The sequence below is a fragment of the Oxyura jamaicensis genome, chromosome 1 (assembly GCF_011077185.1).
Source record: "Oxyura jamaicensis isolate SHBP4307 breed ruddy duck chromosome 1, BPBGC_Ojam_1.0, whole genome shotgun sequence".
Lineage (NCBI taxonomy): Eukaryota > Metazoa > Chordata > Aves > Anseriformes > Anatidae > Oxyura > Oxyura jamaicensis.
The window spans coordinates 192,473,568-192,489,114 of record NC_048893.1 but is presented as its reverse complement, the minus strand read 5'-3'; positions in this window follow the sequence as shown (position 1 = coordinate 192,489,114).

The following is a 15,547-nucleotide window of genomic DNA, read 5'->3' as shown; positions in this document are numbered from 1 at the left end:
TTTTTTTTTCCTTCTTCCAATTTTATCTCAATAGAACCAGTTTCCTTCCCCAACACGTGTACTGTAGTCAGCTTAAATTTTTAAAATGCTTCTATAGGGTCTGAAATCATGCAGTAGGTCCACTGAATTCTTCTTACACATGAAAAGCCTAAAGTGATCCAAGGTTTACCTATCCATTAAAAGTCTTATGGTAAGCAGTGAAATAAGAAGAAGGATTTTATCAAAAAGTACCAAGTAGCCAGCCTGATGTATAAGATGTTCATTCAGCACTTGAGTCACTACACAAAATAAAGCCAGAAGATGGTGCCATTCATTGGACAAGACTTCTCTCCAGCAATTTATTGGGCAGAATTCACTTTAATGTGCACATCCAAGATTAGCTCCTTCATCTGCCTAAGCACGTTTCATTTACATGCTAGACCAAAATCCATGTTCACTTGGCAGGAACATTCATATGAAAACATACAAACAGTTTTCAATTAACTAAATCTTTAAATCTTTTTCAATGCCCTCTAATATATATCCTGAAAATATAATAAGGTTTTTGACTAAAGAAACACAAATAGCATGGGTTGGCAAAATGGATTTATCTAAAACCATTGCACAGATACATTCCAGATTCACTAGAACTAGTACAGTGTAAGTTTAGATAGAATTTCCCTTGGAGAAAAATTCTCTGAAACACTAATAATCAGAGTCTGTCTTAAATCAATAATCAATCAATCCTCAGCATGCCAGGGCTGCCTTTTTCTTAACCTGTACCAGTTCCCTGTTTTTCTGCCAGGATCCTGTGCCTTAACATTTTTATAGACCCCAAAATTCCTCAGATATATTTCTGTCAATAAATATAAGTGCTATACTATACCAAAAGTGGTCAATGTAATCAACCATATTATATTATTTCTAGTAATTATACATAATATAAATACATGGTTATTCAGAGTTAGAAATACAGATGTAAGAGTAGGTCAGCCTTGTAAATTGACAAACTACCCTGAAGACTGCAAGCATTCTACAGTGACAGCAGAAAACCCAGTGCAGGTTAATATATACTTTTGAGAAGAGATGTTTCTAGTATTATGTAACTCACTGCACTCTGTATGTTTGCTCTTCAAAACAAAGTGGATTTTTCCTTGCTCAGTATATATATATGTACCTTTTCAATCAATTAAAATTGAAACTGCATGAGGAATCTAAGGATCACACCAGTTGGAACCCCGCTTTTATCGTTATCATAAAGTGGGTGTTCAAGGTTTCCACCAAGTGCTTGTAAAGATCTTGAAAAATAATAACAAAAATAATTTTTCCTTCATGCCTGGATACTCTATGAATGCTTTCCAATTTAAGTCAAAGACCAATATTCATAAAGAGGGAGCCATTTGTCATTATTAAGGCGAAATATATTGTGGGTTCCACTCATCATTGATGTGACCCCATTGGTTCAAGATTAAATTGTCTGATGAAGCTTAGAAAATGAAGAAATCATATATCTTCAGTCCTGTACTTCAGAATTACTATGTGTCTATCTCATACCATCTGTGCACAGAGCTAAAATTCAATTAAATGTTACCCACTCTACATTCTCCAACACAGCAGAAACAGAGAAGCATGGGAAATTCAGCATCAGAAAATGGCTTGCCTTCTTAGGTTCAGAATTTCACTGGGTTGTTCACGAATGACCTGAAAGTAGTGCAGATATCAAAAGACCAACATAAACTGCCAATGTAGAAGAGGCCTAGAAAAGCAATTGTATTTTTCCAGCATTTACTATAACATCTATTAGTTTTTGCCTGGTCCTTGATAGGTTTGGGAGTGGAACAACAGAAGAAAGGTGAATCTACCTGACTTGTCTATATATTTTCTTGATTTTTCTTTTTTTTTTTTTTTGTATACTCTTCAGGAAGAGATGGAGCATGTAGTGACTTAAATACTGGGTTTACTGTATTTGTAGAATGGGTGCAATATGTAGCCAATGGCTAAGCAATTTGTCAGAACGTTGATCCTTAATAGACTGCCAGGACTTCAAAGGAACCTTTATTTATTTTTAAGGAGAACTCACAAAGTCTAACTTCTGGTTTTAAGTTAGGTAACTCTCCAGGCCTCATATTTAGTCAAAGGAAAGAAATAGGTTCCACTTGAGTGGAGCTACGTTAGTTATATTCCAACTTTGGCTCGCCCTTAGAGAAGCGTTTTTCTCTGTTGACTGAGGAGGGAAGCTGAAGTGACTCGTCTGCTTCCGTAGAGCTCTGATGAATGAGTGGCAAGAGCTTACCTTAGAATGATACACCCACCTCTCTATCTTGCTCCACTTGATGGACTCCTGACCTGCTCATTAATCAATTCCTGGACCTCTCAGCACTTTTTTTTTTTTTTTTTTTTTTTTTTTTTTTTTTTTTGGCACTGATACCGCTTTTCCTTAAGACATGCTGTTATAAGCTACAGACTGTGATTGATGGGTGGGAATGGCTTAACTCAGATGTGGGGCCAGTCTCCATTTGTGCTCTACCCTTGTTGCAGGGACATCTGAAATGGGTATTAGTCAAATCTGGAGCAACTAGTGTTTACGGTGCAATTTTCTGCAGGAAAAAAGCTAACTGCTATCAAGACGTGATTGACAAAGAGCTCAAAAATGTCTCCAGCAGTAAGTTAGACTGGACAGCAAAGGGTAGTAACTTCGTAAGTTGTCTCAAGCATCCTTGCTTGCCAACAAAGGCCTTAGCTACATAAGTTATGTCTAACATTGGAGAGTGCAGCGTCTTTAATATCCCATGAGTCACTTACATAGCTACTGAGATTTCGTATGCATGTACTGTCACTTTCTGTCATGATGGAGACTTCTTCTACAGGAGCAGCACTGGTATCTTTGATTATGCAGAGATTACGCATTATCACAAGTGGTAGTTATAGCATAACTGGAAGACTGTAAGCTGCTAAAACTTTGTGCTTTATATGCATTCATTAGGTAATTTTTAACTAAAACTTAGTATCACAAACATACATTTGCATACCTGATAAATAATTTATCAATTTCCAATTTTATATTCAATTAATATTAAGTAAGTAAGAAAATGTAGTGTTTTCCAATGACTAATATTTAAGTGTGCTTTTTAAAATATCATTTGAAAGGCCATAAAACTGAGATCTGGGGAAAACTGAAGTGTCATATCTGATGACTTAGCCTCAGAATCAAACTTCAAAAATTCATCATAATTGATACCTCATGCTAAAATTATTTTTTCTATATAACATTTAAATAAAATAGAGAATAATAGAAAAACAACAACAACAACAACAAACAAACAAACAAAAAGCCCCATATGAATATGTTTGATTAAGTGACTAAAAGATAGAGAGGAAATATCATATAAACTTATATACCTATCTTAGCTGACTTTATAGTATCAATACAAGAGGATTAAAATGAAATTGATTATAAACTGTTAATTTAAAGGCAGGAACATGATAATCAGCATTTGAATTTATTTTTTTAAGAAAATAATTTCAATGAAATTCATTATATTTTGTGCTCAGTCACCGCTGAGCTGCACTACTCACACAGCTTTCTTTACTGTTTCTGTCAAATATTAAAACCATTTGAAGCTCCATTCTGCTGTGAATTATCCTCATATACTCACATATGGCCAGCTTGTAATGATAGAAACAAAGAATGGACTATGTTGAACAGAGAATTTAAAGCTGACAGAATGTTTATGGGTTTGATATCAAGAACATCATACTGGGATGAAGAATCTATAAACATATAAATATCTGTGGTGTTTTCACCTTGCTGGGTGGCAGAACTACACCACAACCACTCTCTCACTCCCCCTTCTTAGAAGAAGAGAGGGAGAAGAAAGTTTGCTGGAAAGGAAAACAAACAAACAAACAAAAAATAAACAAACAAAGACCACACAGAAGCACAGACTGAGAGAAAATATATTACTCTCTACTTCCCATCAACGAGCAAAGTTCAGCCATGTCCTGGGAAGCAGGGCCTCAATATGCATAGCAGCTGTTTGGGAAGACAGATATCTTCATAACAAGAGCCCCCTCTCTCCTTCCCCTTTCCCACCTTTGGCTGAGTGTGACATAGCATGGAATATCCCTTTGGTTGGTTTAGGTTGGCTGCCTTGGTTATGTCCCCTCATTACCTCTTGCCCAACACCCAAAGCCTACTGGCTTTTGGGGGAGTTTGGAGGGAGTCCAGATGCTGTGCCAGCATTGCTCAGCAATAGACAAAACAGTAGTGTGATACCAATGCTGTTCTAGCTACAAGTGCAGAGCACAGCACTGTGTGGGCTGCTGCAGGGAAAGTTAACTCCATCCCAGCCAGACCCAGTACAATATTAAGCAAAGCAAAGCAAAGCAAAACAAAACAACAAACAAACAAAAAGCTTCAAATCATAGAATGTGTTTCAAATCATAGAATCATAAAATAGCTTGGGTTGGAAGGGTTCTTAAAGATCATCTAGTTCCAATCCCTCTACCATGGGCAGGGATGTCGCCCTCTAGATTAGGTTGCTCAGAGCCTCATCCAACATGGCCTTGAACACTTCCAGGGATGGGGCATCCATAACCTCTCTCGGCAACCTCTTCCAGTGCCTCACCACCATCTGAGTAAAGAATTTCCTCCTAACATCTAATCTAAATCTTCTCTCTTTTAGTTTAAGACCATTCCCCCTTGTCCTATCATAATGAGCCCCTTTAAGTAAAAGCTTATTTCCTTAAGTATGAGCTTTTCATCCACCAGAACCCCCAAGTCCTTCTCTGCAGGGCTGCTCTCAATGAGTTCTCCCAGTCTGTACTCATATTTGGGATTGCCCTGTCCCACATGCAGAACCTTGCACTTGAACTCATTGAACCTCAAATGGTTCACATGGGCCCACTTCTGAAGCTTGTCCAGGTTTCATTGGATGGCATCCCTTCCTTCTATTGTATCAATGCCAACACTCAGCTTGGTGTCACCTGCAAACCTGCTGAGGGTATACTCGATCCCATTGTCTATGTCACCAGTAAAGGTATTAAAAAGCACCAGTCCCATGACAGACTCCTGGGGGACACCACTCATCACAAAGGACTCCACCTGGACATAGAATCGTTGACGGCAATTCTGTAGTTGCAGCCATCCTTATCCACCAAATGGTCCAACCTTCAAATCTGTATCTTTCCAATTTAGAGATCAGGATGTCATGTGGGACCCCGTCAAGGCCTTACAGAATTCAGGTACATGACATCAGTCAGTCTTCCCTTGTCAACTGATGCAGTCACTGCATCATAAAAGGCCACGCAGGAGCAGGGAGTCTGGGGGAAGCTGCCACCCGTGGGGGACCCGTACTGGAGCAGTTTTCTCCTGACGGATGGACCCTGTCATACGCAGCCATGTGGGAGCAGTTCTTGAAGAGCTGCAGCTTGTTGGCAGCCCCTGCAGGCTCAGTTGGGGAAGGACGGCATCCCGTGGGAGGGACCCCACGGGGAGCAGGGGCAGAGAGTGACTCTGAAGGAGTGGCGGAGAGGAAGTGTCAGGGACTGACAGCAGCCCCCATTCCCCCATTGTCCTGCACTGCTTGTGGGGAGAAAGTAGGAGAGGGTGGACAGGGTAGAGGTGCTTTTAGTTTGCTTTTAGTTTCTCACTGCTCTGGCATGTTAGTAGAAGTTAATAAATTCCCTTAATCCCCCTTATGCTGAGACTGTTTTTCCCATGATGATAATTGTTGAGTGATCTCCCTGTCCTTATCTCAACCCTTGAGCCTTTTTCATCGTATTTTCTCCCCCTTTTCCTTTGAGAAGGGGGAGTGAGAGAATGGTTATGTTCGTGCTCAGCTGCCCAGCAAGGTAAAACCACCACCACATTACTTCCAGGAGGATCTGTTCCATGATCTTTCCAGGCACAATTGTGAAGATCACCTGTCTGTAGTTCCCTGGGTCCTACTTTCTACCCTGTTTAAAAATAGGAATGATATTTCCCTTTTTCCAGTCAATAGGGACTTTGCCTGACTGACATAACTTTTCAAATATGATGGAGAGAGGCAACTCCATCGGCCACTTCCCTCAGGACCCTGGTATGCATGTCCTCAGACCCCATAGACTTGTACTTGTTTAATTCCATCAGGCCGTCTTGAACCTGCTCTTCACTTACAGTGGGTAGAACTTTGTTCCTCCAGGCCCTGCCTACAATTGCAGGCACCTGAGAGAAATGGGAAGCCTGAATGGTAGTGAAGACTGAGGCAAAGAACTTATTGCCTTCATTCATCCTTCTCCATGTCTTCTGTTACCAGTTCTCCCTTCTCATTTATCAGAGGGTGTACACTCCTTGGCCTTTCTTTACTGGCCAATCTACCTATAGAATCCCTTCCTGTTATTTTTTGTATCCCTTGCCAAGCTCTGTTACATCTGTGCCTTGGTTTTCCTGATCCCATCCCTGAATATCCAGACAGCATCCCTGCACTCTTCCCAGGCCACATGTCCCTGCTTACACTACCTGTGCATTTCCTTCTTGCACTCAGTTTGACCAGCAGGTCATTGGCTATCTTGGCTTTCTGCCGTCCCTGCTCACTTTCTTACAAATGGGGATAGAGAGTTCTTGTGCTCTAAGGAAAACATCCTTAAAGAGTTTCCAGCTCTGTTCAGCTTCTTTGTCCCTGAGGACATTATTGCAGGGGATCTCATCTACTAGGTCTTCAAACAGCTGGAAACTAGCTCTTTGGAAGTTCAGTGTCCTGACTTCGTTCTTTGCCACCCCATCTCTCTTGAGATTACAGACTCAACCAGGGTGTGGTCCCTGCAGCCCAGACTGTCTCCAATCTTAACCTCTTTAATGATTTAATCTGCATTGGTGAGCACCAGGTCCACTAACATTTCTCCTCTGGTTGGTTTGCTAATACCTGGGCCAGGAAGGTAGCCATAATGTGCTTTGGGAGCCTCCTGGATTGCTTACAGCCTGCTGTTTAGCTTTTCCAGCAGACATCCATTTGGTTGAAATCCCCAATCAGGGTGAGTATCTGTGAGCACAATGCTTCTTGCAGTTGAAGTAAGAAGGCCTTGGCAACAGGTTCCTCTTGATCAGGTGGCGTATAATAGATCCCAGCTACAAGGTGTCCTTTATGGGTCTGGTCCTTAAGTTTTACCCACGAGCTCTCAGCTTGTCTGTGGCTGTTTCTCAGAGGCATTTCTTTCCAATTTATCCATTTCCTAACATAGATACACCCTTGTCTCTCCTTCTCTGTCTCTCTCTGCTGTAAAACTTGTTGCCCTCGATTCCAGTTCTCCAGCTGTGTGATTTGTCCCACCATGATAACAATTCAAAGATGGGATGTGAGTCATTTCACTTATTTACTCCACTCAAGAGGGAGGCTAGTTATTCAACCATCCTTTGTATGCCTTAGACATCTAACATAATTTGCTTAAACAGTTCATGGATGTTGCCTTCTTCTTTTATTTACTGTGGATGCAATGTAGATGACTCATTGAATTAGAAAAGTAGCTTTTTCTGAGGTTGAAGATAGATGGTATAAATCCCATTTTTCATGTTTCATTTAATTTGAGAAATATTAAGTGACTGTATTAAATTGGCCCTTAAAGTCATTTAAAAGTTATATTTGACATACTAAAAGCTACTTTAAAAAAAAAAAAAAAAAAAAAAGTAAAATAAAAGAGAAAGGAGAGCAGAAGGAAGTTACAATCTGCCTTTTCTCAGTCCAATGAGGCTATATATTTTTGCATTTTTTGATTTGATATTTTCACCTTTATGAGTTTCCGAATATTTAATTTACTGTCATTTCCTTCTCTTATATAACTGTGCATTATAATTCATAAGCAAAGAACAATATTGAAAGTATTGTGTGCTATCCAGAAGGGATGCAAAACAAGTTCACTAATATATTTATTTTGTTGTTTTAATTTCAGCTAGACCAAAGTGTGAAATACCAAAGACTAACAGCTCTTTCAGAACTGATATTTTCAAGTTGTCATTTCTTGTATCACATGAGAATGGTGCTGTGGCTTTATCTAGGCTCCCAGTGATAGATTCAGGTTTACTTAAAAATGCTTAACTTTCTCAGTGAACTGCCAACATCGTGCCCTAACATCTAGGTGATATTCAGAAAACCATATTTATTGTCAATTAAATCAATAGAAAAGCAGAGAAAGAACTAGGCACAGGCAATGAGCTGCTGAAGGCACACAGAAATACAATATGTGGCAGACATTGCTGAAGCCCTGATTTCATGAAGATCACAGAATCACAGAATCATCTAGGTTGGAAGAGACCTCCAAGATCATCTAGTTCAACCTCTGACCTAAAACTTACAAGTCCACGACTAAACCATATCCCTAAGCTCTACATCTAAACGTCTTTTAAAGACCTCCAGGGATGGTGACTCAACCACTTCCCTGGACAGCCTATTCCAGTGACTAACAACCCTTTCAGTAAAGAAGTTCTTCCTAATATCCAACCTAAATCTCCCCTGGCGCAACTTTAGCCCATTCCCCCTCGTCCTGTCACTGGCATGTGGGAGAATAGACCAACCCTCACCTCGCTACAGCCTCCTTTAAGGTACCTGTAAAGTGAGATAAGGTCACCCCTGAGCCTTCTCTTTTCCAGGCTGAACAATTCCAGATCCCTCAGCCACTCCTACTAGGACTTGTTCTCCAGACCCCTCACAAGCTTCGTTGCCCTTCTCTGGACTCGCTTGAGCACCTCGGTGTCCTTGTAGCGAGGGGCCCAAAACTGAACACAGTACTCAAGCTGCGGCCTTACCAGAGCCGAGTACAGGGGGACAATCACTTCCCTAGACCTGCTGGCCACATTGTTTCTTATGCAAGCCAGGATGCAGTTGGCCTTCTTGGCCACCTGAGCACACTGCTGGCTCATATTCAGCCTACTGTCAACCAATACTCCCACGTCCTTCTCTGCCTGGCAGCTCTCCAACCACTCATCTCCCAGCCTGTAGTGCTGCTTGGGGTTGTTGGGCCCCAGGTGCAGGACCCGGCACTTGGCCTTGTTGAACTTCATACAGTTGGCTTCGGCCCATTGGTCCAGCCTATCCAGATCTTCCTGCAGAGCCTTCCTACCCTCGAGCAGATTGACACATGCACCTAACTTGGTGTCGTCTGCAAACTTACTGAGGGTGCACTCAATCCCCTCATCCAGATCACCAATAAAGATATGAAAGAGGACTGGCCCCAGTACTGAGCCCAGGGGAACTCCACTAGTGACTGGCCTCCAACTGGATTTGACTCCATTCACCACAACTCTTTGGGCCCAGCTACCCAGCCAGTTTCTAACCCAACGAAGCATATGTCAGTCCAAGCTAAGATCAGCCAGTTTCTCGAGGAAAATGCTGTGGGAAACAGTGTCAAAAGCCTTACTATAATCAAGTTAGACCACGTCCACAGCCTTTCCCTCATCTAGGTTCGTCAAGCAGGACCTGCCTTTCATAAACCCATGCTGACTAGTCCTGATCACCTGGTTGCCCTGCAAGTGCGGCATGATAACGCTCAAGATAATCTGCTCCATGAGCTTCCCTGGCACTGAGGTCAAACTAATAGGCCTATAGTTTCCCGGGTCAACCTTCTGACCCTTCTTGTAGATGGGCGTCACATTTGCTAGCTGCCAGTTGGCTGCAACCCCCGCCGCCCCCCCTCCTCTCCCCATAGCCAGGACTATTGATAAATGATGGAAAGCAGCTTGGCCAGCTCTTCTGCCAGTTCTCGCAGTACCCTCGGGTGGATCCCATCTGGCCCCATCGACGTGCGTACATCTAAGTACTGTAGCAGGTCACCAACCATTTCCTCATGGATTGTGAGGGTCACATCCTGCTCCCCATCCCCTTCCACCAGCTCACTGTACTGGATATCCAGATAACAACTGGTCTTGCTGGTAAAGACTGAGGCAAAGAAGGCATTAATCACCTCAGCCTTTTCCTCATCTCTCGTCACTAAGTTTCCCCCTGCATCCAGTAAAGGATGGAAATTCTCCTTAGTCCTCATTTTCATGTTAATATATTTATAAAAACATTTTCTGTTATCTTTAACAGCAGTAGCTGGTCAGTTGTGTGCTCATACAAATGTCAGAAAACCTGATAACAAATATTACGATGGGTCAAGAACAAGGTCAGGGCAAAAATTTCCCCTAGTCTTTTTCTCCCAAGCCCTCCAGGAAATGTGTGCCTCTACCAGCCCAATAGATATATCACTGCCTAAAGGAGAGATAGGGATATCAAAGCAAAAGGTGAGAAAATAGGTACGAAATGGCCAGAAACCAATTAGAAGTGGGAATTAAAAGCAAATTTCTTACTATCTGTGATAAAGATTATAGAACTGTCCACTGTGACAATCCTTGCTAACAGCTTTTTGATGGAGCTTCATAAATGTGTAGTGGATGATATGAGGTAAATCTAGCTTTGTCCTTGATCTGGTGCTTACCTCAGTTCTTATGTCAAATGTATCAGAAGTTACAGACTTGGATCTAGTTCTAGAATTGCAAGGAATATGGTAGATAACTTCAGGAGGGGAGGCATTGACTGCTGTCTGCTCTACCTTTGCCAGACTCAAAGAGAGATGTGTGTGCTGATCCTTGCTGAGAGAACAATCTGAGCATAGGGGTGCTCAGGGTCATGAAGGGAGTCCCACTATTAGCAATCTTTACCCTCAGACCTCTCATCTCACCCAGTACCCACCCATTCATCAATGACAACCAAAGAACAGGCTGTCTCTCCAGGGGTCACTACTTTAAGCTTTATACTTGCAGTGCTAAAATTTGGCTTTTCCTAAGCTACCAAGAAACCTTGAACTGCTTATATTATTATTGAAAACAGTTTTTCTAAATATATATATATTTGTGAATCTTTTGTTATCTCAAGTCAATTATTATTTTATTTAATCTATTTTTGTAATAAAATACAGCATGAAATTGATTACTTCAGATGTATGTACATACTGGGTCTGGTTGAGATTGTGTTAACTTTCCTCATAACAGCCCACACAATACTGTATTTGACATTTACAGCTAAAACTGCATTGACAACATACCAATGTTTTTGCTGTTGCTGAACACTGCTTACACAGTATCCAGGTTTTCTCCCTAACGCCCCCCTGCCACCACAGGACAGGAGGCTGGCTGTTGGCAAGTGTCTGGGAGTGGAGAGGGACACAGCCAGGACAACTGACCCTAACTGACCAAATGGATATTCCAGAATATATAACTTCATGCTCAGCAATAAAAAGTGGAGGAAAGGAGGAAGGAGGCACATTCACAATTACAGTGTTTGTGTTTCCAAGCTACTGATACATGTGCTGAGGTACTACTTCCCCAGAAGTGACTGGACATCTGCCTACTGATCGGAAGTAGTGAACAAATTCCTTATTTTCTTTGATAATCTACTCTCACAGCTTTTGCTTTTATTATTAAAGCACCTTTATCTCAACTCATGATCTTTTCCATCTTATTTCCTCTCCCTGTTGTGTTAAAGAGAAGGAATAGGAGAGGGACTGGATAGGTGTCTGGAAACCACCAAAGTCAACCAATTGCATAGAGTTTAGTAACAACAAAATGCTTGGAAGTTGAAGTATAGCTGTTCTGTTTGCCATACACATAAAAGATCTAATGTCTAGTTCTTTTCTTGTTTGCTCTTATTTTAACCATGGATGAAATATCACTTGTTTTTCTGTCTTGTGCCTACTGGAAAAACTGCAGATAGATAACGAAATTCTATAATTATGGAAAATCTGTACCTTATGCTTGTTGACAACAGTACAACTGGATATATATTCAGTTATTCATAGGCAATCAATAACAGACAGCTATTTGCAATGGAAAAAGCTGAGATGTCACTCCTTCTACTTAAATGCCAGAAGACCAATAGCGTTTGCCTGTTATGCTTTGATGACTGTTCCCTGTCTGGATAGTTTAGAGTTACAATGAAGATGGATTCTCCTTTAGATAGTTTGTTTATTTTATTTATTTATTTATTTTGTTTTGGTTTTGGTTTTGGTTGGTTGGTTACATGGTTTATATTTTTTATATATATATATATTATTCCTTGTGCTTTAGAAGACAGATCATTGTTCTTTATTTGAAGATTTATTGGTCAGCTTATGAAGTCAGGTGATATTAGCCAAATTTTGAATTTGAACAACTAATAAAGTGCATTTACAGTGTTAAATATATATATATATATATATATATATTTAAAGTCCACATACAATTCTGGCAGATCTGCAAAGAAATCTAATGCATAACCCTGGAATTATCCAGAATGTGTAGACACTTTTTTTTCTTTCCCCTCACATGATTAAGAAAGAATTCAGTTTGCAGATTAATCTTTGGGTGCTCAAGTAGTTCAAGAAGACAGGAAGTCTCATTCTTCTGCTATATCAGATTATGTCAAAAGTAACTCATTACAGGTTAACAACTCTATACTGTGACAGCTATTGTGTATGTAGAACTGTTCACAATTATGTTTTACTTAAAACTTAGCTATTTTCTTTCTTTTGCTAAACATTAGTATGATTTTGATTGCATTTGTGGTAGGCACAACGTAGACGAGAGATAATACCACTTAAGATGGAGGAAATGCTAACTTTAATTCATCACTGGGCTTCCACCACTAACTTAAACTGAAGGTGTTTTTGGAGATCAAGCAGTGATAAAGTTTGGCCTTCACCCACATTTCTGAGATAACTATTGCTGATTTTAGTCTACTGACAGCAGACATTAAGAGAAAACATTTATACTGTGAGTGTCACACTCCTATTTTCTAGTGTATTTCCTGTGAAAGGCTTGCTCACCCCTTCCCTGCCATAACTGCAACAACAGAGCAATTTGACAAGCTTCAGAGAATCTGTGAAACTTCTCTTTTCTTACCCTGGCCCCTGACTAAGAAACGGCCTCAGCTTGTCAAGCTAGTTTGCTGCTCCACAGGCTAGCTGCTGAAAGCCTAGATGCAAGCATTGTATCTACATGGAGATTGATCAATTGATCTATTGATCTATTGATCTATCTATATATCATCACTGAATAACCCTCAGCTGGGCACTGCACCAGCCATTGGAGCCTGGAAAGGGAGCCTTTAGGGAAAGCTGGCATCTCAACACCTCCCTCCAGCTTCTTGACTCTATCAGGACTGTTTTTTCTGTTAAAAATTTAGATCTGATACCTCTTCTCCACTGAACCACAATTACAAATCTGGGCATGTTCTTTCTGAACATGACAAATTGAGCACCTGTAAATTTTCCCACCCTCTAGTATGTAAAAGTGGGTTAGTATCGATAGTGCTGGAAATGTCTGGGATCTTGCTGCTGTCTGCTTTTCTAGATCAATTGTTTAGAACAGATTATTTTATAATCTTAGGCAGCAAGAGAAGACATAAGGTAAAACCAAAGATTTTAAACTACATGGAAACACCTGTTAACACTGATTTTCTGTTGTTCTCAATTCACATAATCATGGTTAATTAGTTGTACATATTATTAAGTTAGTACTTAGTATACAATACTAAAAACACAGTATTAATTCCTGCTTCTTATCCATGATCATCTACAAAGTTATTGATGTTTTCTGGTATTTACATGATCATGAAAACATATTTATTTATTTATTTTTAAAATTATATTTACTCTGTTGTCATTTAGGATGAATCTGGGATTTTACATGCCACGTTTTGATTCATAGTTCTGTGGCTTTTGCTTTTATTTTTGCTAGCTGGAGAGTAAAATATCTCATGGTAATCAGAATTCATTTCACATTGGATCAAAATTAATGTTTAACAGTCTAAAAAAAAGTTTCCAGAAAAAAAAAAAAAAAGTATTTGATTTTCTAATGCATACATGATTCATAGTCCCATTAAAATCATTCAAATTGTGTTAATTCCAGCAATACACATGACAAAGCTTAAAGTTGTTTTGAAAATACTTTCATAAATATGAGTAAAATATGATCCATTTGAGTCTTAAGGTGTAGTTAAGGTGATGCTGTTGAAGTAGCCCAGTATGAGGCAATTTCACAATTCAGGCTGCTAATAATAACCAATACACTCATTTCCGTAGTCATAACTTGGGGCAAAAGGATCAATGAATGCTTCAGAGACACAGTACTATGGTTCTGTAAGACTTCACCACTCAAGTCCTACTGATACTGTTGGGATTTGCAAAGTTATGATATCTGACAGTAGTTTAGTTTATTTATCTCAAAATCCAAACAAGTTTTATTGACCCTTCCTAGAGCATAGTAGAATATTACATAAGCAAGAAGGCACATGGCAAATATGGTAATTCTCTTCTTCCTTCAAACATCTTTCTCAATTATTTTTAGAGAATAAAAGCACTTGTGCTTTTTTAAAGCTTCTTTAAAGCACAAGTAAGATTTTCAGGGATTCTATTGGTCAGTTTCTTTGCAATATTCATGCCATTCTGTTTAGTTCACTACATATACATGGATCTCGTTAATATTTAATGAAGTTAATATTTAATGCAGTTAGAAAATGCAACAGCAAATTACATCAACAATTCCACGTGCAGAATATGAGCTTCAGAAGAGTCTTTTCATCTACAACTGTCTTCTAATTGTATCCCAGTTCCAATGCTTGTTTCTAAATATTTATCTGATGAAAATTACTTTTTTCTCACTGTATGAATATTTCTGCTTCTTTACCAAGCCTATCTTACAGTGCATTTTATATAAATGGTAGTCTCCATTCAGAAAAACATATTTTTTAATCCTTTCCTTCATATATAGGTGATAAAGATATATAAAAAAAATGTAAAAACTGGAGGTACTTTGTCAGCATTTCTCTTACTTAATGCCTTGTGTGGGAAATACCTTATTTCAGTAACTAATAGCTTGCACTTCGTTACCATATTCACCATCAAAGTAGAGAAATCTGGTAGTTTGGTGCCAGAAGGGTTTTCATAGCAATAATTAAAACAGACCACTTTATCTAGCACTTAGAAAGAGGATTTCCACAAGAATTCCTGTAATAAGGGCTATAATTCTTCCACGAGTTTTCTTAAAAATAAATACTGAATTTCTTAGCAATGTGTTATGTCAGCTCCACCTTCTTTCCCAGTATATCCCTCAGTATTGGAAATTCTAACATAGTGTGTATGAACTTCCTTGCTTGGTTTAGTGTAGCTTCAGTTTCGCATGGTATAGATGTTTAGGTAGAGATTTGAGAAACCTTGAAAAGACAGTAGTTCCTTTTATACAGTCTCTCTGATCTGCTCTAGAAAGCATGCCTGCTGTCCTGGGAAGTTGTCTTCCAAACTTCTCTACATTGGTCAGGCTGAGGACACACAGCCCACGGAAACATCTCTTGCTCACTAAGACCCATTGGTAAGAGTCCATTTGTGCCTCTTTAGTATGCTACATGCACCTTAAGAAACATTTGTCTGCTTCATTCTTGCTGTTGCACATTAATTATTATTAAGGATTACCTTCAGCATTTTTTTTTTTTTAATTTTGTGAGATGCAGTGTTTAGCATCTCCTGCAGCATGAAAACACCTGGTTCCTGTAGGTGTACCAAGGGAGTGTCACAATAAGTCCTCATCCCT